The sequence below is a fragment of the Triturus cristatus genome, chromosome 7, assembly GCF_964204655.1.
Source record: "Triturus cristatus chromosome 7, aTriCri1.1, whole genome shotgun sequence".
Lineage (NCBI taxonomy): Eukaryota > Metazoa > Chordata > Amphibia > Caudata > Salamandridae > Triturus > Triturus cristatus.
Window position 1 is genome coordinate 1,726,511,177 of NC_140590.1, and position 27,026 is coordinate 1,726,538,202.

The following is a 27,026-nucleotide window of genomic DNA, read 5'->3' on the forward strand; positions in this document are numbered from 1 at the left end:
GGGGTCAGATTGATATGTACTGGTTATTTGGCCTGTCTAATGAGTGTTGGGATGGTTATTTGGCTATGGATTGGTCTTGTTGTGTCACATATCCATTGTGGGAGTTCCAATTTGCATTGGCTGCCCCGGGGGTGTGTGCTTGTGTAAGGGGGGGGGGGGGGTGTGACCGGGCATGCTGTTGGGTGTGGTGTGATTTGTAATTGGGTCTACCAGGTGATGTGTCTATCCCCTTATGGTGCCTGCTGGCATGACAGTGAAAGTGAGTTCCTGTGGTAGGTAAGTGGCATGTGGAGTTGGTGTTTGAGTGTACAGTGGTCACAGGTTTGCCTTGTGCTGTCTACAGCAGGGCCAAGTGTCATCTACCTTGTCTGTACTTGGCAAGTCCCCTTGCATGGTGCATGGGTATGTCCCTTGGGCACGGCTGTCAACACTTTTCCTATGTGTGACACACTCTTTGTTGTTGCATCAGTTTTGAACACAGGGAGCAGTGTAGCAAGCGTGCTGGCGAGCGCTGAAGAACCAACTTAGGTGTTGCACTGTACGCGGCCAAGTGTTGCTTTGTCATGTCTATTGGAGAATGCAGGTAGGAAACTTATGCATTTGTGACTGGGTTCTAACAAACACAGTGAGTGGGTATACTGGGTGTGAGGTTAGGTTTGTGCCTGCAGCGAGGATCGACTTGTGCACAGTTTGAAACATGGGCCAGTGCTTTCCAAACGAATGAGGGGTGTTTCACGCACTGCCAGACCTTGTCAAAATGCACACAGTCCACCTGCTGATGTGTGGACATGCCCACACCACCCAAGGGTGATTTTGTCTCCCTCTGTCTCTCTCTCTCCCTCCCTCTGTCACCCTCCTCCCTCCCTCTGTCTGTCTCCCTCTGTCTCCCTCTGTCTCCCTCCCTCTCTCTCCCTCTCCCTCCCTCTCTCTTCCTCTCCCTCCGTCTGTCTGTCACCCTCTGTCACCCTGTGTCGCCCTCTGTCTCCCTCCCTCTCTCTCCCTCTCCCTCCGTCTGTTTGTCACCCTCTGTCGCCCTCTGTCGCCCTCTGTCGCCCTCTCTCGCCCTCTGTCTCCCTCCCTCTCCCTCTCCCTTCCTCCATCTGTCTGTCACCCTCTGTCACCTCAGCCCAGCTTCCTGAGAACACACACTTTGCAGGTCTTTCAAAGGCCATTGGCTTGTTCATGTGGCTTTGTATAGAATCTCCCGGCCCCCATTGGGCAGAGTATCTCTGAGTCTGCGCTGCAGCGGCGGTGTGTGCTGACACTCTTTCACAGTGTTGCCTCTTCATTAGCTGCTGTTATGTGCGAATTGGGCCTTCATACCCATGTCATCCTGCGACGCGGCCGCCATTTGCAGGCGACACAGTACAGTGTCGGGACACACTGTTTGTGTAGCTCTGCCCTAGGCCATATGGGCTGAGGGCATTGGTGTCTGCTTATGAGTTGCACAATGTGATTTTGGAGGCCCCCCCTCCCGGCATTATGGACATCCTGTCTTGTGTTGGTGTTTTGTGTGGCCTGTGACTTGGCATGGCCTTGCTTGGTGCATGGGGCATGGAGCCGATAGTGGCATGTGCGTGTTGTTGGAATGTGGTTGCGTCCGGTGATGGCTTTGGGGTAGTTGCGTGCATTATCGGGAGTTGGGTTGTGGATGCGGTTCCCCCCATGTGTGGTGAATTGTTTGTGTACTCACCAGGCTCGGCGAGTCCTTCTAGTCCGTGTACTCCCACCGGCGGCAGCGTGCGCATCACCTTCTCCTCCCAGGGATAGTATTGTACCGGTCTGCGGGCGGCCCACCTCCAGTGATGTTCCCCTGGTTGTGTTCGTCGGTCATTTTGGTGCGGACCCTCCTCCGCAGATCGTACCACCTGGCTTGGCATTCATACCTGGTCCTTCGGATGGGCGCAACAGCATTCACCCTGTCGATGATCCTCTGCCACATGGCTGATTTTTCTGAGATGCTGATATGTCTGACCAATGTTCCAAAGAGCTGTGGCTCGACTCTGATGATTTCGTTGACAAGGATCTCCAGCTCCGCTGTTGAGAACTTTGGATTCCTGTCTGTGGGCATGGTGTGGGGTGTGGGTGTGGATGGTTGTGGGTGTGTGGGTGTGGTTGTGAAGGTGTGTGTGTGAATTTGATGAGGGGGTGTTTGTGAAGGTGGTTGTGTGAAGGTGTGCAAGTGTAAGGTGTAGTAAAGGTTCACGTCTGGTGCTGTGGGTTGTCTGTGGGGTCTGGCAGCAGTGGGTCTGTTGCAAAGGCTCATGGTTTGTGTGTGTGGGCCCTTTTTATTGGTCCATTTGTGGGTGTGGCTGTGTTTGAACTTTGGGTGGGTGTGTTATAAGGGGTGGTTGTGTTTTGGGCCTCTGTTTACCTGTTTGGCTGTTGCAGGTCAGTGTATTGGGTGTATTTGGGCTTGTTGGACGTGTTTTGTGGTGTTGTGCGATTCAAATTGACTCTCCTTGTGGTAATTTGCAGTGTCCTGGTTCAGTACGTGTGTTTTTCGCGTCAGTGCGGTGCCTATATAGGCCATGTTGTTGTACAGTGCTCACATTTGCTATGGCTTGGTACCACTTGTACATGCGCACGGCTGGGTGAGGGTGCTGGTGTAGGGGCCTCGGGTAGGGTGCGTACAGGCACGGGCAGGGTGTGGGGGCCTGGGGGTACATGCCGTACATACGTGAACCCAGGGTACGACGCGTACATGGGGGGCTGGGGGTACGGCGCGTACATATGGGGTGCTGGGGGTACGGTGTGTGCCCCCACACCCGTATGTACGGCACGTACCCCCACCCCCATATGTACGGCACGTACCTCCACCCCCAGATGTACGCACAGTACCCCCAGCCCCCGTATGTACACGCCGTACCCCCAGCCCCCCCTATGGACAGAGCATACCCCCCCCCCTAGGTACGGAGCGTACCACCACCCCCGTAGGTACGCTGTGGACCCCCCAGCGCATAACATGCCGTACATACGGGGTGGGGGTACGCGACGTACATACGGGGGTGGGGGTACGCGCCGTACATACATGGGTGGGGGTACGCGCCGTACATACACGGGTGGGGGTATGCGCCGTACATACACGGGTGGGGGTATGCGCCGTACATACACGGGTGGGGTTACATGCTGTACCTACGGGGGTGGGGGTACGCACTGTACATACACGGGTGGGGGTCCGCTCCATACCTACGGGGGTGGGGGTACGCGCCGTACATACACGGGTGGGCTGGGGCTACGACGCGTCCATCCGCGGGGCGGGGGGAGATGGCGCGTCCATCCGCGGGGGCACTGGGATATGGCGCGTCCATCCGTGGGGCTGGGGGACGGCGCGTCCATCTGCAGGGGGGCTGGGGGTACGGCACGTCCATCCGCGGGGCGGGGGGGATGGCGTGTACATACGAGGGGCTGGGGGGACGGCGCATACATACGGGGGGCTGGGGGGGGGGCGTACATATGGGGGGCTGGGGGGGGGGACGGCGCGTACCGGGCACCTGTTTGGCCGTCTCCATGGTTGCTATAGGCGTTCGCTCCGGACGGTCTTTTTACCATTGTCAGGATCTGTCAGGAATCGCCGTCCGAAGTCCTCGGGATTGTGCCGATGCTCATAGGGGTCCCCCTCTCAACTGCCCCAAGCCCGAAGAGCGATGTTCTCGGACTGGTGAGATAGTTAAGTGGGGGAAGGAAAGGATGGGAACAGCAGGGAGGGAGATCTGAGGAGACACAAGAAGAACCTGATTAGTCCCAGCTGTTCATTTTCCTGTACCCCACTCTCTCCCACGGAAGCCAAAAGATTTCAGGTCACACCATTCACCCTACCTGAAAATAAAAGGGTGAAGGCTGAGACTCGAAGTGAGAGGAGGGGAAGTGCACACGGCCGACTCACCACTAGAGAAAGAAAGAAGAGGAAGAAAAAAGACTGTGAGCGGCGTTGTTTTTGAGCGTATACCACGTTCCCTTAATTCCCTAGGACAACTTCCCTGTTTCATTAACCTACCCAAAGGCGAGGGCGGCTAGATGATTAGGTGCACCAGAGGCAACCGCCTTGCCCTTCCAAGTTTCTCTCTCCTAGTAAAAGGTAAATTAAAACAGACAGCTTAGTACAGTGTATCTCCCTCTCAACGATGACGTTTTCCTCTGACACCCAGGACTGATTAATGCAACAAACTTGATAACCAACGTTGAGGTTCAACCCTTTGGATATCTGCGAGTTGAAGCTGGTATCCGGGTAAATATCAGCGAGTTCGAGAGGAGCAGTGCACCAAGGGGTCCTCAATGGGGAACCAACACATTCATACTGGGGATAAAGTACATAACCACACAATGGTCGCCCCCCTCCGTATTGGGTTGGTGTACGTTCTGGTGAGGAACTGTTTTGTTGTGCTCAGAAATTCAAAGGTACAAGCACCACGATATGCAAGGATAGCACAAATCTGTCCGTCTTTTCCCTCTGCGAGAGCCCCTGAAAGGGTTGGGCTCGCCTACAGAAGAAATAACGGGTACAGTGCTTGGCAGCGTTTCTACGCCCCTCCGCACGAGATGCCAGCTGGCTGTCTCTCCAACGGAGGAACGAATGACACGCCTTTGCAAGCGAAGGAGGATTATGAACAAACGAATTTGGAGATGTAACAGAGAGTTCCTCCGCATGAGACGCTACCGGCAGTCTCCGCAATGGAGGAACGTTCAGGAGGATACCCCCAAAGAGGTGCGGCAGAATCACAATGCACCACAGGGAGAATACGTCTCTCTCAGAGACTCCGGGATATGGGCGCCCCCATGGAACCAGCGCACAACACAGGACTCAAACTCGCTCGGCAACCAGGGTTGCGAGTACTCACGGTACCGCTACACAAAGGGTGTGGTCTTCCACCACGGGGATCTTCACAGGAGCAAGCAGCGGTCGGGACGCTGCTCCGGTCGAGAATCATCGGTAACGCTGACTCTGCCGGGAGAAGCCTATATCCGGCTTCTGAGCGTAGCGGCGGTCACGTGTTACGCTGGGCTTCCTGGGAAATGTAGTGTTCGGATCGCCCCAGCGGTTCTCCTGTCGCGGCGCCATCAGTGTCTACCGAGGCGTGGTCCTGACAGTACGTCTCCCTTTCGGAAGACACTGACCGGCGCCGGGTTTGGTTGGATTTCTTCGAAAAAAGGCAGACACCAAGCGATCCGCATGGACGGCGTCCGCTGGCTCCCATGAGTTCTCTTCTGGACCATAACCCTTCCAGGCAAGGAGATACCATAATTTATGCTTTACCCATTTAGAGTCCAAGACCCTCTGTACCTCATATTCCCTATCATGTTGTACCCAAACGGGAAGAGGTTGATTTTTTACAGGGCAGTGCGAGGGTTTCAGCAGGGACACATGGAATACTGGATGTATCCGGAAGTGTGTGGGCAGTTTGAGTTGTACCGCTACGGGGTTAACGTGTCTCACTACTGAGTAGGGACCAATGTATTTAGGATTGAATACGCTGGGACGTTTAAACTGTATGTGCTTTGTGGACAACCACACTCTCTCTCCTTTCTTGTAGGTGGGACCAAGCCTGCGGTGTTTGTCTGCCTGGGTCTTGTAGTTCTGTTTGGCCTGAATCAAGTTGTTCCCAGCCTCTAGCAAAGTCGCGCGAATGTGGGACAGGCGCTGCTGCAGGTTTGGGTGAGTAGAATCGTGACTAGGGAGTACTAAAGGCGTGACCCGTGGGTGAAAACCATAAGTGCAAAAAAAAGGGGTATGTAGAGTAGAAGCGTGTTTGGAGCTATTATACGCTATCTCCGCCACCCATAGCCATTCCACCCACTCCTCTGTGTTATTGTCAACGTAGCACCGTAAGTATTGTTTCAATGTCTGATTTACTCTTTCCGTTTGGCCATCTGTCTGCGGGTGAAAACTGGTGGACAGGGAGGCCTCGATTTTTAGCATGGAGCACCAGGTTTTCCAAAAACGGGCAGTGAATTGGGATCCCCTATCCGAGACAATGACCTTTGGAAGGCTGTGTAGCCGGACCACATGCGTCAGAAACAATGAGGCCAGTTGGCCCGCAGAAGGGACCTGAGGATAGGCGATGAAATGGCCCATTGTTGGAAGGCGGACCCCGAGGAGTCGGCGAGACCACCAAGTGGGGGGGCCCTCACACTGCACGAAGTAGCCGAGCGCTGCCGAGAAGTCTCCTGAGAGATCCTTCTCCTATCACGTACTAGCACAGTAACACCACCACACAGGACTCAAGGAGGTTGTCTTTACGACAAGCAATTCTTTATCAGCAATAAAGGTTTACGAGTTCAATATTTACAAGAAGGGATCGAGGGATCCACCAAAAGTCTCAATGTCTCTTTGGAAGGGTAGGGGTAGCGGGACAGTCTTTGACGGGGATGCGGTACGAGGGTACCTGGGGCCCAGTTCTTATCCTCAAGCTGGAGGACCTCCGATCTCGGAGGGGTCGAGCCGCGACGGCGTCAGCAGGGCTCTGGCGTGCAGTTCGTGGAGAGCCGCGATTCAATCAGCAAGGCTCTCAAGATGGTCTTTGGCTTAGCTCGAGCCGCGACGTCGTCAGCAGGGCTCCGAGGAAGGTTTCAGCGAGGTTGGGCCGCGACGGCGTCAGCAGGGCTCCGATGTTCCAGGTGGTTCAGATGGTTCACAAGAGCGAGCCGCGACGCAGTCAGCAGGGCTCGTGATTGTTCCGACAAGAGTTCTTCTCCGTAGGGTCAGCCGCGATTCAATCAGCAGGGCTCTCGATTCTGGGATACAACTGCCGATCTGTGGTGGGGTCGCCCCAGATATAGGTCTGGGGCCCTTTGATGTCCGGACCTATGCGCCCGGGAGGGCGGAGTGGCCGGGTGGAGGTGGCCAGACGCCCAGCAGGAGAGGCGCCAGGCCCAAGGGAGTTGCCTGGCGATCACACCTCGAGAGGGGAGGACAGTTGGGGGTCCCATCGATACCGTCCTCCGCCGGGGGCGATGAATGGTTCCTGCGGCACCCCCTGGCCAGTTCGTGGTGCCTCGATGTCGGGGCTTCGCTGGGGTCGAGGCCGGGCTGAGCGGGGTCATGCTGGCTGGTGCACAGTGTGACGTAGATGCCAACAAGATGGCGGAGCCACGAGGAGTATGCGACCGCGTGCAGCTCTGGGTGAAGGGCCTTGGTGCAGTTCAGACGGGTGGCCCGTGAAGGCCGGGGCGGGGAACGGGCACAATCCATGGGGTTAAGGACCACGCCACGAGGCCGGGTCCAACAGGCGTCCCCCCCAGCCGAAGGCATGGAGAGTCACCCATCTTCTTGGGGATTCTCCTCGTCAAGGCGGAAGAAGCGGGACAGGCCGTCGGCGTTGGCGTGGTCATTGCCGGGCCGGTGTTCGACGTCAAAGTTCATCCCTTGTAGCGAGATGGACCACCGCAGCAGCTTGGGGTTCTCGCCCCGCATTTGCATTAACCACCGCAAGGGCCGGTGGTCGGTCTGGACCCGGAAGTGGGTACCAAAGAGGTAGGGCCGGAGCTTCTTGAGGGCCCACACCACAGCGAAGGCCTCACGCTCAATGGTGCTCCAGCGTTGCTCTCAGGGCAGTAGTCGTTGGCTGATGAAGGCCACTGGTCGGTCGAGCCCCTTTTCGTCGGCTTGGGATAGGACGGCCCCGATCCCATACTCGGAGGCGTCCGTCTGTACCACGAACTCCTTCTGGTAGTCCGGGGCTTGCAGCACCGGAGCAGTACACATGGCTGTCTTTAAGGTGTCGAAGGCTGTTTGGCAGCGGGGTGTCCAGTGTACCTTCTTGGGCTGCTTTTTGGACGTTAACTCTGTGAGGGGGCCAACAATGCTCCCATAGTCCCGGATAAACCGCCGGTAGTATCCGGTGAGGCCCAGGAAGGCCCGGACAGCGGTCTGGGTAGTGGGGGGTTCCCAGGTCTGGATGGCATCTATCTTCGCTTGGAGGGGGGCCACCTGCCCGCTCCCCACTTGATGGCCCAGGTAGGTCACGGATCCGTGGCCGACTTGACATTTGCTGGCCTTGATTGTGAGCCCGGCCCGCTGGAGGGCGGCCAGGACGGCTTTCAGGTGAAGGAGGTGCTCGGCCCAGTGGTTTCTTGTACACGGCAATGTCATCTAGGTAGGCCGCGCTGAAGGCCTCAAGCCCGGCCAAAACCTTGTTCACCAGTCTTTGGAAGGTGGCCGGGGCGTTCTTCATTCCGAAGGGCATTACCCGAAAGTGGTAATGCCCATCCGGGGTCGAAAAGGCGGATCTTTCTTGGGCGCCGGGGGTGAGCTGGATTTGCCAGTACCCGGCGGTGAGGTCCAGCGTGCTCAAGTAGCGAGCGGCCCCTAGGCGGTCGATGAGTTCGTCGGCCCGGGGTATCGGGTGGGCATCTGTCCTGGTTACTGCATTCAGGGCTCGGTAGTCCACGCAGAATCGCAACTCTGGGGGGTGGCCGGGAGATGCGGCCTTGGGCACCAGGACGACAGGGCTGGCCCACGGGCTGTCGGAGGGTTCGATGACCCCCAGGGCCAGCATCTTCGTTACTTCGGCCTGGATGCAGGCCCACACTCGGTCAGGCACCCGGTAGGCTCTGTGTCACACGGGGGGGCTCTCCCTGGTGTCGACGTCGTGGACGCACCAGTGGGTCACCCCCGGGGTGAGGGAGAAGAGGGCTGCGTAGTCCCGCAGCAGTCGCTGGCAGTCGTTGCGCTGTTCCGGAGTCAGGGAAGAGGCGAGTTGGACCCCTTCGATCGATCCGTCATGAATGTTGGACTGTAAGAGGTCGGGCAGGGGTTCGGAGTCGTCCTCGCCCCCCTCGTCGGTCGCCAGCAGCAGGCTCAGTTCGGTCCGGGCAAAGTGGGGTTTTAGCCTGTTCGCATGTAAGACCCGGAGGGGGTTCCGGGGGGACTCCAGGTCGACCAGGTAAGTGACGGGACTTTTCTTCTCCACTACCTTGAAGGGCCCGGTCCACTTGTCCTGGAGGGCGCCGGGTTCGACCGGGGCCATGACCCATACCTTTTGTCCGGGCTCGAATTCGATGGTAGAGGAGTTCCGATCGTACCACCGCTTCATGTCCTCCTGGATGGCCTCGAGGTTGGCTTCGGCCATGGCTCGGAACTTGCGGGTCTGGTTCCGGAGAGTCAGGAGGTATCGGTAGACGTCAGGAGGGGCGCCTTGGGGCTTCATCTCCCAACCCTCCTTGACCAGGCTGAGCGGTCCGCGGACCGGGTGTCCATACAACAGCTCGAACGGGCTGAACCCCAAGGACTTCTGCGGGACCTCCCGATAGGCAAACAGGAGGCACGGCAGCAGAACATCCCATCTTCGCCTGAGGGGCTCTTCCAGGCCCTGGATCATCCCTTTTAATGTTCGGTTGAACCGCTCAACCAGTCCGTTCCCCTGAGGGTGATAGGGGGTCATGAACTTGTATGTGACCCCGCACTGCTGCCACAGGGACCGCATGTACCTGGAGATAAAGTTCGTGCCGGTCTGGTCACCGTCGGCTTGCGCGGTCGCCTGTTGTCGGACCCCTTCGAGAGAGGGACAGGACTGCTGTTCTTGCTGGAACTGCTCTCGGGTGGGGCCCCCTTCATGTCGCCATTGTGCAAGTTCTGGTAGGGCGCTCGGGGACGCAATCTCTTCGGGGAGGATTCGCTGGGTCCAGGGTCGGTGTCCGCCTCCTCCTCGCTGCTGGTGGGAGGGGGTATGAGCCCCTCGGCTTGGGCGGCCCCGGAGGTCGAGGATGAGCGGGGGGCCCGGGCGGTCATGGACCGGGTGATGGCGCAGGCCCAGTCAGCCAGTCCCAACATGCGGAGGTGCTCTCGTCGCTCCACTTGAGCCCAGGGGGAACTCTCCAAGTCGTTTCCCAGGAGACAGTCGACAGGGGCGTCGTCGCGCACCGTCACCTTCAGCAGGCTCGTCACCCCTCCCCACTCGAAGGGGACCAGGGCCATCTGGCACAGGCTTTCACTGCTGTTGGCCGTCCGTACGGGGCACAGGACATTCGGTAGAATCTGTTCAGGGGTCACCAGGTGGCAGCGGACAGCGGTGATACTGGCGCCTGTGTCACAAAGGGCTTCGGCCCGTTGTCCATTGACCGTGACCTGCTGCCGGTACTTCTGGGTGTTGCTTGGGATGGGGGTGCAGGGTACCATTTCTCGGCTACCCAGGCAGACCAGGGACATGGCTGCCGGCTCCCACTCAGTGCTTCCTCGGTCGAGGGTCTCCTCTTCCTCTTCTCCTTCTCCCAGGGCGGCGGCCGCCAGCTGTCAGGGCGGGGGCCCGCCGGCCCCGTTTCTTCGGTTCAGGGGGCAGACCGGATCGCTGGCAGAGTGTCCGGTTTGTTGGCAGCCGTAGCAGGTCACTGGTGGTCGTGGTCCGGGTCTGGCCGGGGGCGCCCCCCTTCGGGCTAGGCTCGGAGAGAGTTGTTGCTGTGGTGGCCCTCGAGGGGGGCTCCTGGGGGCCCCGGCGGGAGGGTCTCGGTTCCTGTTCAGCCCTCCCCCTCCACCGCGCTGGCGGGGGGGTCCGGTGGGGTTCCTCTGGTACTCCCCCATTGAGTTCCGGGGGACCCGGGAGTTGACCCATCGATCGGCCTCGACGGCGAGTTTTCGTGGGTCGGTCATTTTGCTGTCGAGGAGGTGCTGTCTTAGTTCCACAAAGCAATTGTTGGAGAGGTGCTCCCACACGATGAGGTCGACCAACTGCCCGTAGGTGGTTACTTTGCTCCCCTTGATCCACCCTTCTAGGGCCCGGCTGAAAAAGTCCACATATTCCACCCATGTGGTGCCCGGGATTTTCTTGCAGTCTCTGAACCGCTGGCGGTACATTTCCGCGGTTAGCCCGTAGCGGGTGAGCAAGGCCTCCTTCATGTGATCGTAGGAGGTCATCACCTCCTCCGGCAGTTGGAGCAGCGTGTCTCGACCCTCACTCAGGAACCGCCCCCACAGGCCCGCGCCCCAATCTTTTCGGGGCACCAGATGAGAGGTCATGGTCACCTCGTAGGCCTTGAACCATTGTTGGATGTCGTCATTCTTGTAATACTCCTTGACGACCTCTTTCAGGATATGTACCTTTGTCTCGGAAGGCGGTAGAGTGTCGCTAGTACTGGTGGTGTTGGTCCCCCCGTTCTTGGCCTTGATCTCGAGCTCCTTGAGACTGCGCTCGTGCTCAAGAGTCAGTTTCTTCTCCTCCAACTCCCGGTGTCGTCTCTTCTCCTCGATCTCCTCTTGAAGCCGTAGCTGCTCTAGGGCCAGTTTCTTTTCTGCCAGCTGGAGTTCGCCGTCCAGCCGCAGTCGTGCGAGCTCTAGCTCGTGGCTCCGGACCTTCTCCCGCTCTCGTATTTCGTCTTCGGAGAGGCCGGTTTCTAGGCTCTTTCTTCCTCCGGTTGCCGGAGTCAGTGCGGTTGATGTGGTCTCAGTCAGGGGCAGGGGACCTTCTTCCTGGGAGGGGCCTGCCCCGGCCTCCCACCATGCCCTTAGAGCCTTCTGCATCTCCTCTTTGGTACCTAGGCCGGTGGTTGCAATGCCTTTGTCCTTGCAGAACTGTTTTAACTCTTTGTGCGTATATTCCTCCAGCCGTTCGGGCTGGAACTCCATTGGCGCGTTGTTTTCCTGGCTGCTCATGATGCTGTTCGTTTGGATGGGTAGCTAGTGGGTACTGGCTGGTACGTATTGCGTTCGGCTCGGATCCCGTCGCTGGCCACCAAATGTTGGAAGGCGGACCCCGAGGAGTCGGCGAGACCACCAAGGGGGGGGGGGGGCCCTCACACTGCACGAAGTAGCCGAGCGCTGCCGAGAAGTCTCCTGAGAGAGCCTTCTCCTATCACGTACTAGCACAGTAACACCACCACACAGGACTCAAGGAGGTTGTCTTTACGACAAGCAATTCTTTATCAGCAATAAAGGTTTACGAGTTCAATATTTACACGAAGGGATCGAGGGATCCACCAAAAGTCTCAATGTCTCTTTGGAAGGGTAGGGGTAGCGGGACAGTCTTTGACGGGGATGCGGTACGAGGGTACCTGGGGCCCAGTTCTTATCCTCAAGCTGGAGGACCTCCGATCTCGGAGGGGTCGAGCCGCGACGGCGTCAGCAGGGCTCTGGCGTGCAGTTCGTGGAGAGCCGCGATTCAATCAGCAGGGCTCTCAAGATGGTCTTTGGCTTAGCTCGAGCCGCGACGTCGTCAGCAGGGCTCCGAGGAAGGTTTCAGCGAGGTTGGGCCGCGACGGCGTCAGCAGGGCTCCGATGTTCCAGGTGGTTCAGATTGTTCACAAGAGGGAGCCGCGACGCAGTCAGCAGGGCTCGTGATTGTTCCGACAAGAGTTCTTCTCCGTAGGGTCAGCCGCGATTCAATCAGCAGGGCTCTCGATTCCGGGATACAACTGCCGATCTGTGGTGGGGTCGCCCCAGATATAGGTCTGGGGCCCTTTGATGTCCGGACCTATGCGCCCGGGAGGGCGGAGTGGCCGGGTGGAGGTGGCCAGACGCCCAGCAGGAGAGGCGCCAGGCCCAAGGGAGTTGCCGGGCGATCACACCTCGAGAGGGGAGGACAGTTGGGGGTCCCATCGATACCGCCCTCCGCCGGGGGCGATGAATGGTTCCTGCGGCACCCCCTGGCCAGTTCGTGGTGCCTCGATGTCGGGGCTTCGCTGGGGTCGAGGCCGGGCTGAGCGGGGTCGTGCTGGCTGGTGCACAGTGTGACGTAGATGCCAACAAGATGGCGGAGCCACGAGGAGTATGCGACCGCGTGCAGCTCTGGGTGAAGGGCCTTGGTGTAGTTCAGACGGGTGGCCCGTGAAGGCCGGGGCGGGGAACGGGCACAATCCATGGGGTTAAGGACCACACCACGAGGCCGGGTCCAACACCCATTTTGGAAAGATAGTCCACTACCACCATTATTGCTGTAAATCCATGATCCTTTGGTAGCCCAACGATGAAATCGACTGATACTCTTTCCCAGGGGATCTCAGGAGTAGGCAATGGATGAAGAAGTCCGGAGGCCGCTCTGTGATTAGGTTTCATTTGTGCACAAACCAAACACTTTTTTACCCAGGAGAGTATGTCTGGACGAACAGAAGGCCACTAAAACTGGCGCAATACGTTGTCGAGGGTTTTCTTCCCCCCACGTGTCCGGCACAAGGGAGCTCATGGCACCATGTGAACACTGTTCGCTGAGTTGTTGAGAGGGGACCAACAACTGGTGGTTTCTCATGGGGAGGCCCTGCCGGAGTTGCTATTCTGGATGGTGTTTCAGCCACGTTTTCCAGGTGAAGGAGCATGAGTGTTGTCTGGTTTTCTGCAGGAACTCCTCTGTTTGGATCGAGCATACTACTCGACTGGGTTCTATAATGGCTCTGTCAGCCCCACTGGATTGGAGTGTCGAGGTGTCTTGTCGCGACAAGGCGTCCGCTTTCCTATTCTCGGTACCAGGACGGAAGGTGATTATGAACTGGTACTCAGCGAAGAACAACATCCACCTGAGTTGTCTAGGAGTAAGGTGCCTAGCCGCCCTCATATATTGGAGGTTGCGGTGGTCCGAATAAACAGTCACAGGATGAGCGGCTCCCATTAACCAGTGTCTCCACTCCATGAATGCGTCCTTGATAGCCAACAGTTATTTTTCTGCTATCGTATAGTTACATTCCGCTGGATTGAGTTTCCTGGACATGAAAGCGATGGGATGCAGCTGCCCGGACATGGCGTGTCTTTGGGACAGTACCGCCCCTATCGCTATTTCTGAGGCGTCCGCTTCCACGATAAACGGAATCTCCGGATTGGCGTGTACCAGGACGGGGGCGGACGTAAATGCGTGTTTGAGCAGATCGAAGGCCTTCTGAACCTCAGGGGACCAGCTAAACGGGGTCTTCTTCCGGGTCAGTCTGGTAAGCGGGGCCACTTTCTCGGAGAATCCATTGATGAAGCGCCTATAAAAATTGGCGAATCCCAGGAAGCTTTGGATATCTTTCACGTTTTGTGGTTGGGGCCACTCGAGGATTGCTTTCACCTTTCTCTCAGCCATGATTTGTCCCGACGGTGTTAGAATGACTCCCAGAAACTCCACTGATGTCACATGAAACACACTTCGTGATTTTACAGAATAGATGGTGTTCTTGAAGGGCTTGTAAAACACGGCTTACATGCCCCCTATGGTCTTCTACGTGGTCGGAATAGATCAGTATATCGTCGATATACACCACGACGAAGTGGTCTAGGAACTCCCTCAGGACATCGTTCAGAAAAAACTGAAAAGCAGTGGGGGCGTTACACAGCCCAAACGGCATCACCAAATATTCGAATAAGCCGTACCGCGTCTTGAATGCCGTTTTCCACTCGTCTCCGCTTCTCATTCGGACCAAATAGTAGGCTCCACGAAGGTCTAGTTTAGTATAGATGACCGCCGACTTCACCTGCTCCAACAGGACTGGAATCAGGGGTAGAGGATACTGATTCCTCACGGTTATCGCATGCAATGCGAGATAGTCTATACAACACCTCAATTCTCCTTTTGCTTTTGGGATGAAGAAGAGTGTGGACGCCGCAGGTGATCTAGATGGACGGATAAATCCCAACTTGAGGAGCTTGTCTAAATATTCCCGGAGATGGAGGGTCTCAGGAGCAGTGAGGGCATATATCCTACCACAAGGCACTACCGCGCCGGGCACCAGCTCTATGCGGCAGTCATAGTCTCTATGCGGAGGTAGTTTCTCCGCTTTGACGTCACTGAAAACATCCGTGTACTCTTGATAACAGGTAGGCAGGGTTACGCTCTTTTCTGCAGCGGTGGCTATATGCTGTCTTCTGGCAAACACGCCTGAAGGGCTGACGACGGTGTGGTTGCAATGGGTTTGGCAGTAGAGAGATTGTAAGGACATGGTGGCCTCCTTCCAAGAGATCGTAGGTTCATGTTTACGGAGCCAAGGAAGACCTAGAATGACTCCGTATTGAGGGGCTTGGATGACATTGAACGAAATCATTTCATGATGGTACCCCTCATACACCAACTCAAGTTCGGGCGTGATGTATGCAGGGATATCTTAAGGATTTTGGGGGCCCTGGGCCAAAAATATTTTGGGGGCCCCTGTTCAGATCAGCTTTGAATTTATAGTCCAATTTGTGCTCCTGTTTTCCACGCCGTTTCCGCTTCCTCAGCTGCGTTAGCGATCCAGTTCACATCATAGGCATTAGCCTATATATTCCCGATGTAAACGGACACGCGCAGCTGACTGCGGTAGGATTTAGTGTTTCCTGCCCTGCTACTACGTTTTTAATACTTTTTAAATAGTATACGTGTGGCTGAATTACTCTGTACTTTTTAACAATTTCTCCTACCATTTTTTTAACACAAATTTTATTAGGCATTTCAGATAAAACATTACATGGATAATTGCATATTTAAACAGGTGGTAATTACTAATTAGATAAGAAGTGATGTCCGAGGTACAGCTGTGACAGTGCATAATCTGATGTTGATGATTGCGTATGTTCAAACTTTACATAGTATCCATATTCAAACTCCAGAAGGAGTCAAGTTTATTTTAGGCCTGGGCAAAAATTTCGTTCCGTTCGCGGAAATTGCGATATTTTGACATTTTTGCGTTCCGCGGAGAGCGCGAAAATGTCAAAAATTCCGGTTTCCGCAGCTTGGCGATAATTTGTTTCTTGCTCGCGCTGTAAAATGATACATTCTCGCGCGCGCGCGATCGCCTTACCTGAATCCCTGCGTTCGCCGACAAGTTTTCTTGATCCGGTCGCGTTCTCCATGAGATGTTGTATTGTTTTTAGCCATTTGCGCTGTCTCGCGACAGTTCGCGCCCGCAGTGACGTCATGCGTCGCGCGATCACGTCTTTCTTCTCGCGATCATGCACCGCGAGAACAACTCAAAACAAGATGGCCGCGCCCGCAAGCAGCCACATGGGTAAGTTGGCGACCCGCAACCATGCAGAAAATCGCGCGAACATGCCGGAAAAAAACTTCCGCATCTTCGCGATATTTCTGCTTGTTTGCGATAATTTTAAACATTCTCGCGATAATTTGCGAAGGTTAATTCCGCAAATTCCGCCCACCCCTAGTTTATTTCCATTGGGTAATGAACTTATGTGGTGAATGCCTGAAGGTTATTATGTCTGATACCCATTTTAACCCACCCACTCCAATCCACCCCTTGAAACCGAACTCAAAACAACAAAACAGCCGTTGTGATTAAGCCTTATTATATCTTGGTGCTAGGTGACATTCGCATCCGATATTGCTAGGGAGGACAAGGGAGAGGGGGCAAGAGGGAGATCAGGGGCAGGGGAGAAGAGAGGGGGGAAAGAGCAGTCATCACACAAAAGAAACAACTGCCAAGAGTCCAGCCACTTTGGGGAAAGGGTCAAGTAGCTACCGCACCAACAGTTCGTGGAGTCTGAGAATTAACGATTTCTCCTACCTATGCACATTTGCACTTTACTTTATTCTGTTTGCCTACACCTCCTTAGCTGCTTCGATTCGCATCTCACTTTTCCTCCAGTCCTGGTCCGCCGCGGCTGATACACCAATTGTGTGGAGGGCTGGGGCTACTATCAGCCACTTAGTTTCCGCTTCCTCAACTGCGTTAGCGATCCAGTTTCCATCATAGGCATTAGCCTATATATTCCCGATGCACACGGATGCGACCAGCGGCTGCGCTTCTGGCGCGCCAAAGGCAAGCCTGTCTGCTCCCGTCAGTGTCCCGTGAGCGTCCGGCGCCAGCCATGCTGCCCAGCTCCCCTCCGGTGAGCTTCTTCCACTATATTACAATAGGGAAATACTGCTTAGCCTTAGGCGGCTACCATTATGTCAGTGTACAGCTGCTGATCCGAGCTTGGAGGAAGACTTTCGATGCAATAAGTGCACCTGGTCTCTCCTCCAGCACAGGAAACTCGCACCCAAGAACCTCCCACGCAACACTAAGCATAAAAACAATAAGAAAACAGAGGACTTAAAGGCCACCCTTTTAAATAGTCACTCTATGCAAAAGCATGAACCACACATTTATGACCTACTTTTAGACGAACAGCCTGATGTTTCATTTCTTACTGAGACATGGCTGTCTGAAGCCTCCAACCCTACTATCACCTCGGCAATCACTATGAATTATAAAATCCTTAGGAGGGACCGACTGAGTGGGAAGGGGGGGCTGTGTCATAATAATTTACAATCAAGAACTAGACTGCTCTCCCATCCCGATGGAAACTTCGAGGGCGCAGAGTCCTTAGGCTTCCGCTGTACCTTATTCCCCCATCATAGCATAGCTAGTTTTCTGATTTACAGACCTCCTGGTGCAAATGGAAATTTTAGTACCACACTTAATACAGCCACAACCTCCCTGGACTTAAAGTACAATAACTGCCTTATTCTGGGAGATTTCAATATACATATGGACAATGGAAAATACCCTCAAACAATTTCCTTGATGGAGACGCAGCAGACCTGCAACATGTTTTCATCTATTTTTCGGCCACTCAGGAGAAGGACCATACCCTAGACCAAATCTTTCACAACTTTGACATATGAGTAAGCCTACCTCTTCCCATTACCTGGTCTGACCACCTCCTATTAAAATTCATAATTCCCAACTCTGACGCAGCCCCTCGGGCTAACGCAGGGCAGAGGGTCCCTAATTACAGAACGTTCCATAAAATATCCATCCCGATGTTAGCAGATGCCCTCGGTCGTTCCTCACCGGAGCTGTCTGGCTGCCCCGACTTGGACACCCTCTCAATAGATTCATGGCTCTGAACCAACATTGGTGCAGCTGTACCGGTTGTTTCCCGCTGCTCAAAGAGGTTGGCCCCACCAGCTCCATGCTTTAACGATTCCCTCAGATCTAGCAAAAGAAATTGTAGAAAAACGGAACGGAAATGGCGTAAATCCTATCTACCTGAGGATAGGAAGCTGTATAAAGACACCTTAAAAGCTCATTACATTCTCATGAAGGCAGCCAAGAAAAACTTCTTTCAAACCAAGATAGAAAATGCCTAAATAAGAGTAAGGAAATCTTTAGCATAGTTAAATCCTTTACCGCCCCGAAAGCCAGCACAAAGGAAGGGCCATGCACGGAAGAATGGTCTAAGCAAATAGCTCAATTCTTCCACAAAAAGATCTCTGTGACCCAACAAGCCTTTACTAACATATCAGAGGAAGAACTGATCTTCTACCTTAGTTCTAATAGCAAATTTCACCTCTTGGATCCTCCATCTTTACTAACTTTCCTTGAGTTTCAGCTTGAAGAGTCACTGACCCTTCTCCAAAGCATTAAGTTTGGCTCTCCTACCGACCCATGTCCAGCGAATATCCTGAACCTATTAGCTCCCACCATAAACCCACAGTAAACCAGCTCTTTAATGCTTCCCTCTCCTCAAGCAGCATGCCGAAATTATGGAAGAATGCCAAGATTCTTCCACTGATAAAAAAGGCTAAAGCCAAACTGGCAAAGCCTGCCAACTACAGGCCAATCTCCCGTCTTACGGCCCTCTCCAAAGTATTAGAGAAGCATGTAAACAAGGCCCTCCAAAAACACATTGAAGATGGGCAGCTCCTTCATGAGTCCCAATCCGGTTTTAGGGCTAACTACAGTACAGAGTCCGCTCTACTGGAAGAGACTGAATTTCTCAAGGGTAAGCTGGACCAGGGAGGCAAGGCTGTTCTGATACTGCTTGATCTGTCAGTGGCCTTCGATACGTTCCCACATGAGAGGCACCTGGAGAGACTCGCTAACATCAGCCTGAGGGGGGACAGCCTTAACATGGATGTCATCCTTCTTGGCAAATAGATCTCAGGAAATCTGTCTCCCCCCTTTCTCATCCCCAGTTCCAGCCATGAATGTAGGTGTCCCTCAGGGCTCCATTCTCAGTCCTACTCTTTTTAATATATATCTATCCCCCCTTGCATTTCTGATAGGGGAAGAGGGCGCCAAAATAATTTCCTATGCTGATCACACTCAGCTGATTTTTTCATGTGAAAAAGAAACCAACTTTGACGAGGCAATGATTAGGTCTTGCCTTACAAAGGTTTTTAACTGGCTTAAGATCTATCAGCTGAAGTTAAATCCTGACAAAACGGAAGTTGTTTTCTTTGGTAATCCAGAAACACGTGACTGGAGCTCTTGGTGGCCAAAAGATCTGCCGCCCCCGCCCGGGAAAAAGGAGAAGGTCAAAACCTTAGGAATTGTCATAGACCAGACACTCTCCATGCGCTTTCAAATCCAAAATCTAACTGGCACTTGCTTTGGCATACTCTGGATGCAAAACAAATTCCTGCCACTGTTACTGCTTGAGAGCAGAAAGATCGTGATGCAGTCTCTGGTGACATCAAAGCTTGACTATGTCAACAGCTTGTACCTCGGTCTTCCCAAATCCCTTATCCAGCGCCTACAAGTGGTACAAAACGTGGCGGCCAGAGCCATCCTGAGACCTAAACCTAGATCTAGTATGACCCCTATTCTTAAGTCTCTACACTGGCTCCACATAAAAGAACAGATCGACTTCAAAGCAATGACCATTTTCTTCGAAGCTTTCCACGGCTTAGGAGCCGGCTACCTAAATAAGCGGGTTAATCACTACACAACATATAGAAACCCTAGGATCTTCCAATGCCAACCTGGCCATCGTGCCTAAAATATGCTGTGCCCGCACTGGAGGCAGATCCCTCAGCTTTCTAGGTGCAAAATTGTGGAATAGACTCCCTGAGACTAACCACAGACCTACTCAATTTCAGGAAGAACTTTAAATCTGCCTTTTAATAACTGATGGGTCTTTTACGAACTTTTTCCACCCGCGGTCACGCGCCAGGACACTCTAGTCTGAGTAGCTGCGCGCTTTATTAAATACACTATTTCATTTCATTTCATTAGTTCCCTGACAGTGCATAGGAACACTCGTCCACATTCTAAGGGCCTTATTTATGAGGCCTTGCTTCACTTTTATGCCGACGGTGTGTCACTTTTTGTGAAGCACCGGCAGCGTAAACAAGCATTGGCATAGCCAATATGTCTCGCTTTTGGGATATTTAGTTATGCAGCACAATATCCTTGGTGCAACAACATCAACTGTTGCATGGCTAAGCACTTATAAGGTCCCAAAGGCGAGACCTATTGGCTATACCAATGCTTGTTGTTTTTTCTTTTGTTCATAAAAGAAATATTTATTTTCCTCTTTGTATACCATTTGTATGCCACCATTCAGTGACGTCTTCAGAAACAACATAGAGCACCCACAAAAAATATATTTACAACATTGGTAAATCCATGAAAATGTGTATCTCAGACTGTGTGGAAACTGAAAGTGGGGTGGTATGTCTGCCTTTGAACTTCCTGTCTGGAGCGCCAAACACAGCAAATGTACAGGGTAGTAAAAAATACAGCAATGTTCCCTATGCGCTGTATTTTATCTCTTAGCACCAGTGACATTGATTTTTCATTTTCCAAAGACAATCCTCCGCTTTGAGAGTTTGACAATGGAAAATTTTAAAAAAGTGCCGGGTCCATCTTGCTGCAAAGGTATAGTGGACCAGCCGGCACTCGGTTATTGCTGAAACTGCTCCTGTCATGTCAGCGAAAACAGTTTTGAAGATAAAAGTTTGCCTAGTCCACTGCCATTACTAGAGTTTGTGAGTGGCTGGAGCTGAGCCAATGGAGATGTTACCTCCTCCTCCACAGCCGCTTGGGGAACAGCTTGAAAACTGTAAACAGTGAGAAGAGTAAAAGGAAGGTGCCAGCAATCAGGATGAACTTAACTATTAAGAAACGATCACAAGGATAAAGTTAAATCAGAGTCTATGTATTCTCTGCAGAAGGCGTCAAAGGTAAACAAGCATTGGCCGCGCGGCTGTAAAAGTAACATCGCGCTGCCGTGAAAGTCATCGCGATCACGGTGAAAGCGAAAGGGATCGCGATGATGCGCTCTGTGCTTGCAAAAATGAAATTTAAAAAAACGCGAGTGGTGACGAGTGTGGTGCGCACGCGCGACGGGAAAAAGTGCTGTGCACGTTGCGTGTGCTTGTATGTGTAATAGCAAGCTGGTGGCCGGCAAGGTAGCACTTTTGAAGCAGCTGCTAAATGTCTCGCCAGAGCCGCGCTTGCGCTGGCTCAGGCGAGACCTAAAAATGTGCCATGTTGCGCCCTATTTACAATGTGACGCATCTAGGTAGATGCGTCACTTTGTAAACCCCAGCACCACATTATACCTGTGCCAGGTATAATGTATGCAGGTTGGGTGTTCCCCCGCAAAAAGCCTCGTAGAAGTGGCGCATTGAAATCTAGGAGAACTCAGTGCGCCAATTCTAGGACGCCATTGCATCAATATCTTACACCTGCCTCACAGCAGGCGTAAGACTAATGCAGGACCTTTCACATGGGGCTTGCCCCATGTGAAAGGACACATTCCTGGAGTTGCGTCTATTTTCAGACACATCCCAGCAATGCATCTCTTTTGCGCCTACAAATACATCAGAAATACTGACGTATCTGTAACTCCTTGCGACATGATGCGTCATACAGTAAATATTACGCATCCATCATGTCGCAAGGTGGGCGCACTAAGAAGTGATGCATCGCTGCTTTCACACAGCGATGCATCACTTCTCATAAATAAGGACCTAAATGCGTTTACATCTAATATTCAGGGATGGTTATGTGTATTTTCAACATTGTAACACAGCATTAGCTCACCAACATTACTGCAAATATTTTCTGTGACGCCCTCCCATTTCTTATATGTTAGGCCTTTTTTTGATGTAAAAGAAACTTTTTTTATGTTTATTGCATGAAACATAAAAACAACATTTCTCTGCAAAATGCCTGTACTAGACTTACGCATCAGGTTCATAAAAATAGATTAAAGGAAAACAGTATTTAAAACAATCTGTTTAAGAAATATTCAAGGTCATTAGGGCAAAACTCTGGAGAACGGAGCTGACTTTGTCAGGGGGCCCCCTGAAAGGCTGGGGCCCTGGGCCAGAGCCCACTTTGCCCATGCATTAAAACGTCTCTGTGTATTTTGTGCATGATGTCCATGGCTGTGTAGGTTTTGTGGCATGTCAGTCTCCACGACGGCCACAGTGCCGCATGTGAATCCATTGTGTGTGTGTGTGCCATGTTGAACCAGACATTCCTTCCTTGACATACACCTTTTGCATGGTTCGTTCCTGAGATCCTTGTCTTTGTGTGCTACTTGTGGCATTGTTTTCTTGACATGGCGCATGCAGCTGCAGGCCCTGCTGCAAGGGCACCCAGTGTCCCCGCAAACGAGCTGGTGTCCATCATGGATTGCTTGCTGACATGTGCTATGCTGATCAGCAGCATCTGTGCCTCATGCGGCAGCACACTCTGCATTATGCACAAGATCCCCAGTTCCATCCACATCAAGGCAAGAGGGAGACCATCCCCCAGGTCAACTATGACATCCGTGTCTACTCCTACCCTGCACTCTACGGACAGGTGCGTTAGAAATACCATGATACTTGTCCACATCCAGGGTGTATCTGCACAGCTCTGCTACTACATCCGGCGACCAGGCCACATAACGTCCAACAGAGATGGGGGGAGTGGATCACTGCCAGCTGCAGGATGACCTTCTCAATCCACGCACACCCTCAGGATGCAGCCCACACCCACAACACAACCTTGTGGCACTGTGATCCAACACCCAATTGTGCCATCTCCATGCATCCAACCTTGGCTGGCCCACCATTCTCCACATCCACCTGACTTAAGCATGCAGGACATGGTTCTGCCACGTGTCTACACATACCTGGGACTCCCACCCCAGGACACTCCACATGATCCCTGACCTCTGCGCATGACTGTTGCTCTTCTAAGTAGGTCTGTGGGCACAGTTGTGCGGGCACCCCCTCAGCTGGTTGGGCCCATCACGGGTGAGTATGGTGCTCCATGTCTGTCTTGGGTAGTACGCTGTGACCCATGTGTGTCCTGTGCCTGACTCAGACCCCAGGGTATGGTGGTTCGGAGTTAATTCAGTAATCAGGCATGGTTTAACTTTACAACACACACATGTAGTGGAATAATGCAAAATGACGGCATCATCTTGTGATTGTGATGAATTTTATTAGTGCTGGGGTACGCATTTGGGGGGGTGACAAGAGGTGCTTGGCGGGGGTGTAGAATCCAAAGTTCACAGGGGGAGTTGGTGTCCTTGCCATTGACAGTCATCAGAGTCTGTGCCACAGTCTTTGTCAACATTGGTCAGACAGTGACCAGCAAGGCCATGTGGCAGAGAATGTCCTTTGCTGCTGCGCTGCTGTTGGGCCATAGGGCCAGGTGCCAGGCCAGGTGACCTGGGAGATGGTGATGTTCCGCTGACTCTCACGGTCTTTTGCGTGGATGACCCACCTTCCTGCGGGAACCCTCAGACACCTGGCTTGACGGTACAAGGGACGCTCCGTCAGATGAATCCTCCTCCTCCTCCCTCCCTGGGGCTGGTGCTGCTCTACGCCTGGTGGCACAGGGAGGGTTTGCCAGGCTTTGGGCGATCTGATGGAGTGATTGGCTCATGTCCCTGTGCACCACCAAGTGCTCTGCATGTCTTGCCTCCATCCTGGCATGATGCTCAACCTGCAGGGCCTTCATCTCATTGAGGGTCTCCACTATCTGGGCGATGCCTCTGGAGTCACGCCGGTATGCGTCCAGGATGGTTCTGACGTGTGCCATAGCCGGGTCCTGAGCCAACTGGGCAGGTTCGGGCCTCCGCCGTACTCTACTCCCACCACCCCTGCCCACTTGCGCCTGGCCTGCCGTTGTGGGCACATCGAGTCTCCGGGACCCCTGAGGGATGGCATTTGCGGTGTCGCCTGCCTCCTCCTGGGTGCCCGAAGAACCTTGTCCCTCCTGGACAGACTGGCTGCGTTGTTGTGTGCGGACAGGGCTCCTGGGTGTCTCCTGGGATGTGGCAGGAATGGGGGTGGTGGTTGGCACAGTTGTACCTGCCGCAGGTGCTGCAGGTGGTTGGACACCAGAGGGGCCAGGTTGGTCTGGGTCATCCACGGAGTGGTGAGAGTCGTCGCTGGCAGTGGGGTCCTCTTCACGCAGAGCCTGGTCCTGTGAGTCTTCCCCCCCAGTGTTGGGGGGAGATCGATGACGTTGACCTGTGTGTGAGAGAGACAGTGTTAATTGTGTTATATGCGACATTCATGTTTCATTCTTTTTTGATTTGGCACAGTTCCTCTGGGTGGTTGGATTTGGCTAGCATCCCTCACACAGTGCACTTGTGCATGGGTATGTCCCTTGGCCACAGCTTTCGACACTTTACCTATGTGTGACACAATCTTAGTTGATGCATATTTTGTGAACGCAGTCAGCAGTGTAGTGAGCGGGCGTAGCAAGCCATGCAGAGCCGCCTTACATGTTGCACTGTACGTGGCCAAATGGTGTTTTTTCCATGCTATTTGAGAATGCAGGTAGGTAACTTAACAATTTGTGACAGGGTTTTGACGAACACAGTGGGTAGGTATACTGGGTGTAAGGTTTTGTTTGTGCCTGCAGCACGGATGTTCTCATGCACAGATTGACACATGGCCTAGTGTTTATCAAAGGTTGAAGGGGGGGTTAAGGCACTGCCAAACCTTGTCTACATGCACACAGTCCACCTGCTGACGAGCGGACATGGCCACACCACCCAAGGGTGATTTGGCCTCCCTCTGTCTTCCTTTCTCCCTCCCTCTGTCAGCCTCCTCCCTCTGTCCGTCTCCCTTTCTCCCTCCCTCTGTCAGCCTCCTCCCTCTGTCCGTCTCCCTTTCACCCTCCCTCTGTCAGCCTCCTCCCTCTGTCCGTCTCCCTTTCTCCCTCCCTCTGTCAGCCTCCTTCCTCTGTCCGTCTCCCTTTCTCCCTCCCTCTGTCAGCCTCCTCCCTCTGTCCGTCTCCCTTTCTCCCTCCCTCTGTCAGCCTCCTCCCTCTGTCCATCTCCCTTTCTCCCTCCCTCTGTCAGCCTCCTCCCTCTGTCCGTCTCCCTTTCTCCCTCCCTCTGTCAGCCTCCTCCCTCTGTCCGTCTCCCTCTGTCTCCCCTTCTCCCTCCCTCTGTCAGCCTCCTCCCTCCCTCTGTCTGTCTGCCTGTGTCCACCTCTGTCTCTGTCCCTCTCTCTGCCCCTCTCCCTCCCTCTGTGTGTCACCCTCTGTCACCTCAGCCCAGCTTCCTCGGCACACACAGTTTGCAGGTCTTGCAAAGGCCATTGGCTTGTTCATGTGGGTTTGTTTCTTCTCTGCGGGCACCCATTGGGCGGAGTGTGTGAGTCTGCGCTGCTGCTGTGGCGGTGTGTGCTGACACTCTTTCAGTGTGCTGCGTCTTCATTGGCTGCTGTTATGTGCAAATTGTTCCTTCATACCCATGTCGTCCTGCAACGCGGCCACCATTAGCAGGCAAAACAGTACTGTGTGGGGACACACTGTTGGTATGGCTGTGCCCTAAGCCATATGGGCTGAGGGCATTGTTGTGTGCTTCAGAGTTGCTCTATGTTAGTTTTGAGGCCCACCCTCCCGGCATCGGGGACATCCTGTCTTGTGTTTGTGTTTTGTGTGGCCTGTGACTTGGACTGGCCTTGCTTGGGGCATGGGGCATGGAGGCGCTAGTGGCATGTGTGTGTTTTTGGAGTGTGGTTGTGTCCGGTGCTGGCTTTGTGGGGGTTGCGTGCATGATTGGTATTTGGGTTGTATATGGCGTTCCCCCCATGTGAGGTGAGTTGTTTGTGTACTCACCAGGCTCTCGGACTCCTTCTAGTCCGTCACATGCCAACGGCTCCAGCGTGGTCATCACCTTCTCCTCCCAGGGATGGTAGTGTACCGGTCTGCGGGATGGCCCTCCTCCAGTGATGTTGGCCTGGTTGTGCTCGTCCGTCATTTTGCGGCGGACCGTCCTCCGCAGATTGTACCACCTGGCTTGGCACTCATGCCTGGTCCTTCTGGTGGACCCAACAGCATTCACGGAATTGACTATCCTCTCCCACATGGCAGTTTTTTCTGATATGCTGGTCCGTCTGACCAATGTTCCAAAGAGCTGTGGCTCGACTCTGATGATTTCGTCGACAAGGGCCTCCAGCTCGTCCTTTGTGAACTTTGGATTCTTGTTGGTGGTCATGGTGTGGGGTGTGGGTGTGGATGGTTGTGGGGGTGGGGGTGTGGATGGGTGTGTGTGTGGATGGTTGTGGGTGTGCAGGTGTGTGTGTGTGAATGTGATGAGGGTGTGTTTGTGATGGTGGTTGTGTGAAGGAGTGCAAGTGTAAGGTGTATTGATGGTTAAAGTATGGTGCAGTGCGTTGTCTCTGGGGTCTGGCAGCAGTGGATCTGTTGCAAAGGATCATGGTTTGTGTGTGTTGGGCCTTTTTATTGGTCCATTTGTGGGTGTGGCTGTGTTTGAACTTTGGGTGGGTGTTTTATAAGGAGTGGTAGTGGTTTGGGCCTCTGTTTATCTGTTTGTCAGTTGCAGGTCAATGTATAGGATGTATTGGGCCTTGTTGGATATGTTTTGTGGTGTTGTGTGCCTCGGATTGACTGTCCTTGTGTTTTTTTGGTTAGTTCTGGTTCAGTAGGAGTGTTTTTAGCCTCTGTACGGTGCGTACATGGGCCATGTTGTTGTACAGTGCTGTCCTTTGCTATGGCTTAGTACGACTCGTACATGCCCGATGTTGGGTGAGTGTGCTGGTGTGTGGGCCTGGGGTAGGGTGTGTACGAACACGGGCAGGGTGTTGGTCCGCACCGTCCATCGGTGGTGGTGTTTCGCACGGTACATACAAGGGGGGCTGGGTGTAGGGTACGTACATACACGGGTGGGGGTACGGTCTGTACATACACTGGTGGGGTGGGGGTACGGTCCGTACATACACTGGTGGGGTGGGGGTACGGTCCGTACATACACGAGTGGGGTGTTAGTACGCTGCATGCATACACGGGTGGGGGTACGGTCCATACATACACTGGTGGGGTGGGGGTACGGTCCGTACATACACTGGTGGGGTGGGGGTACAGTCCGTACATACACTGGTGGGGTGGGGGTATGGTCCGTACATACACGGGTGGGGTGGGGGTACGGTCCGTACATACACTGG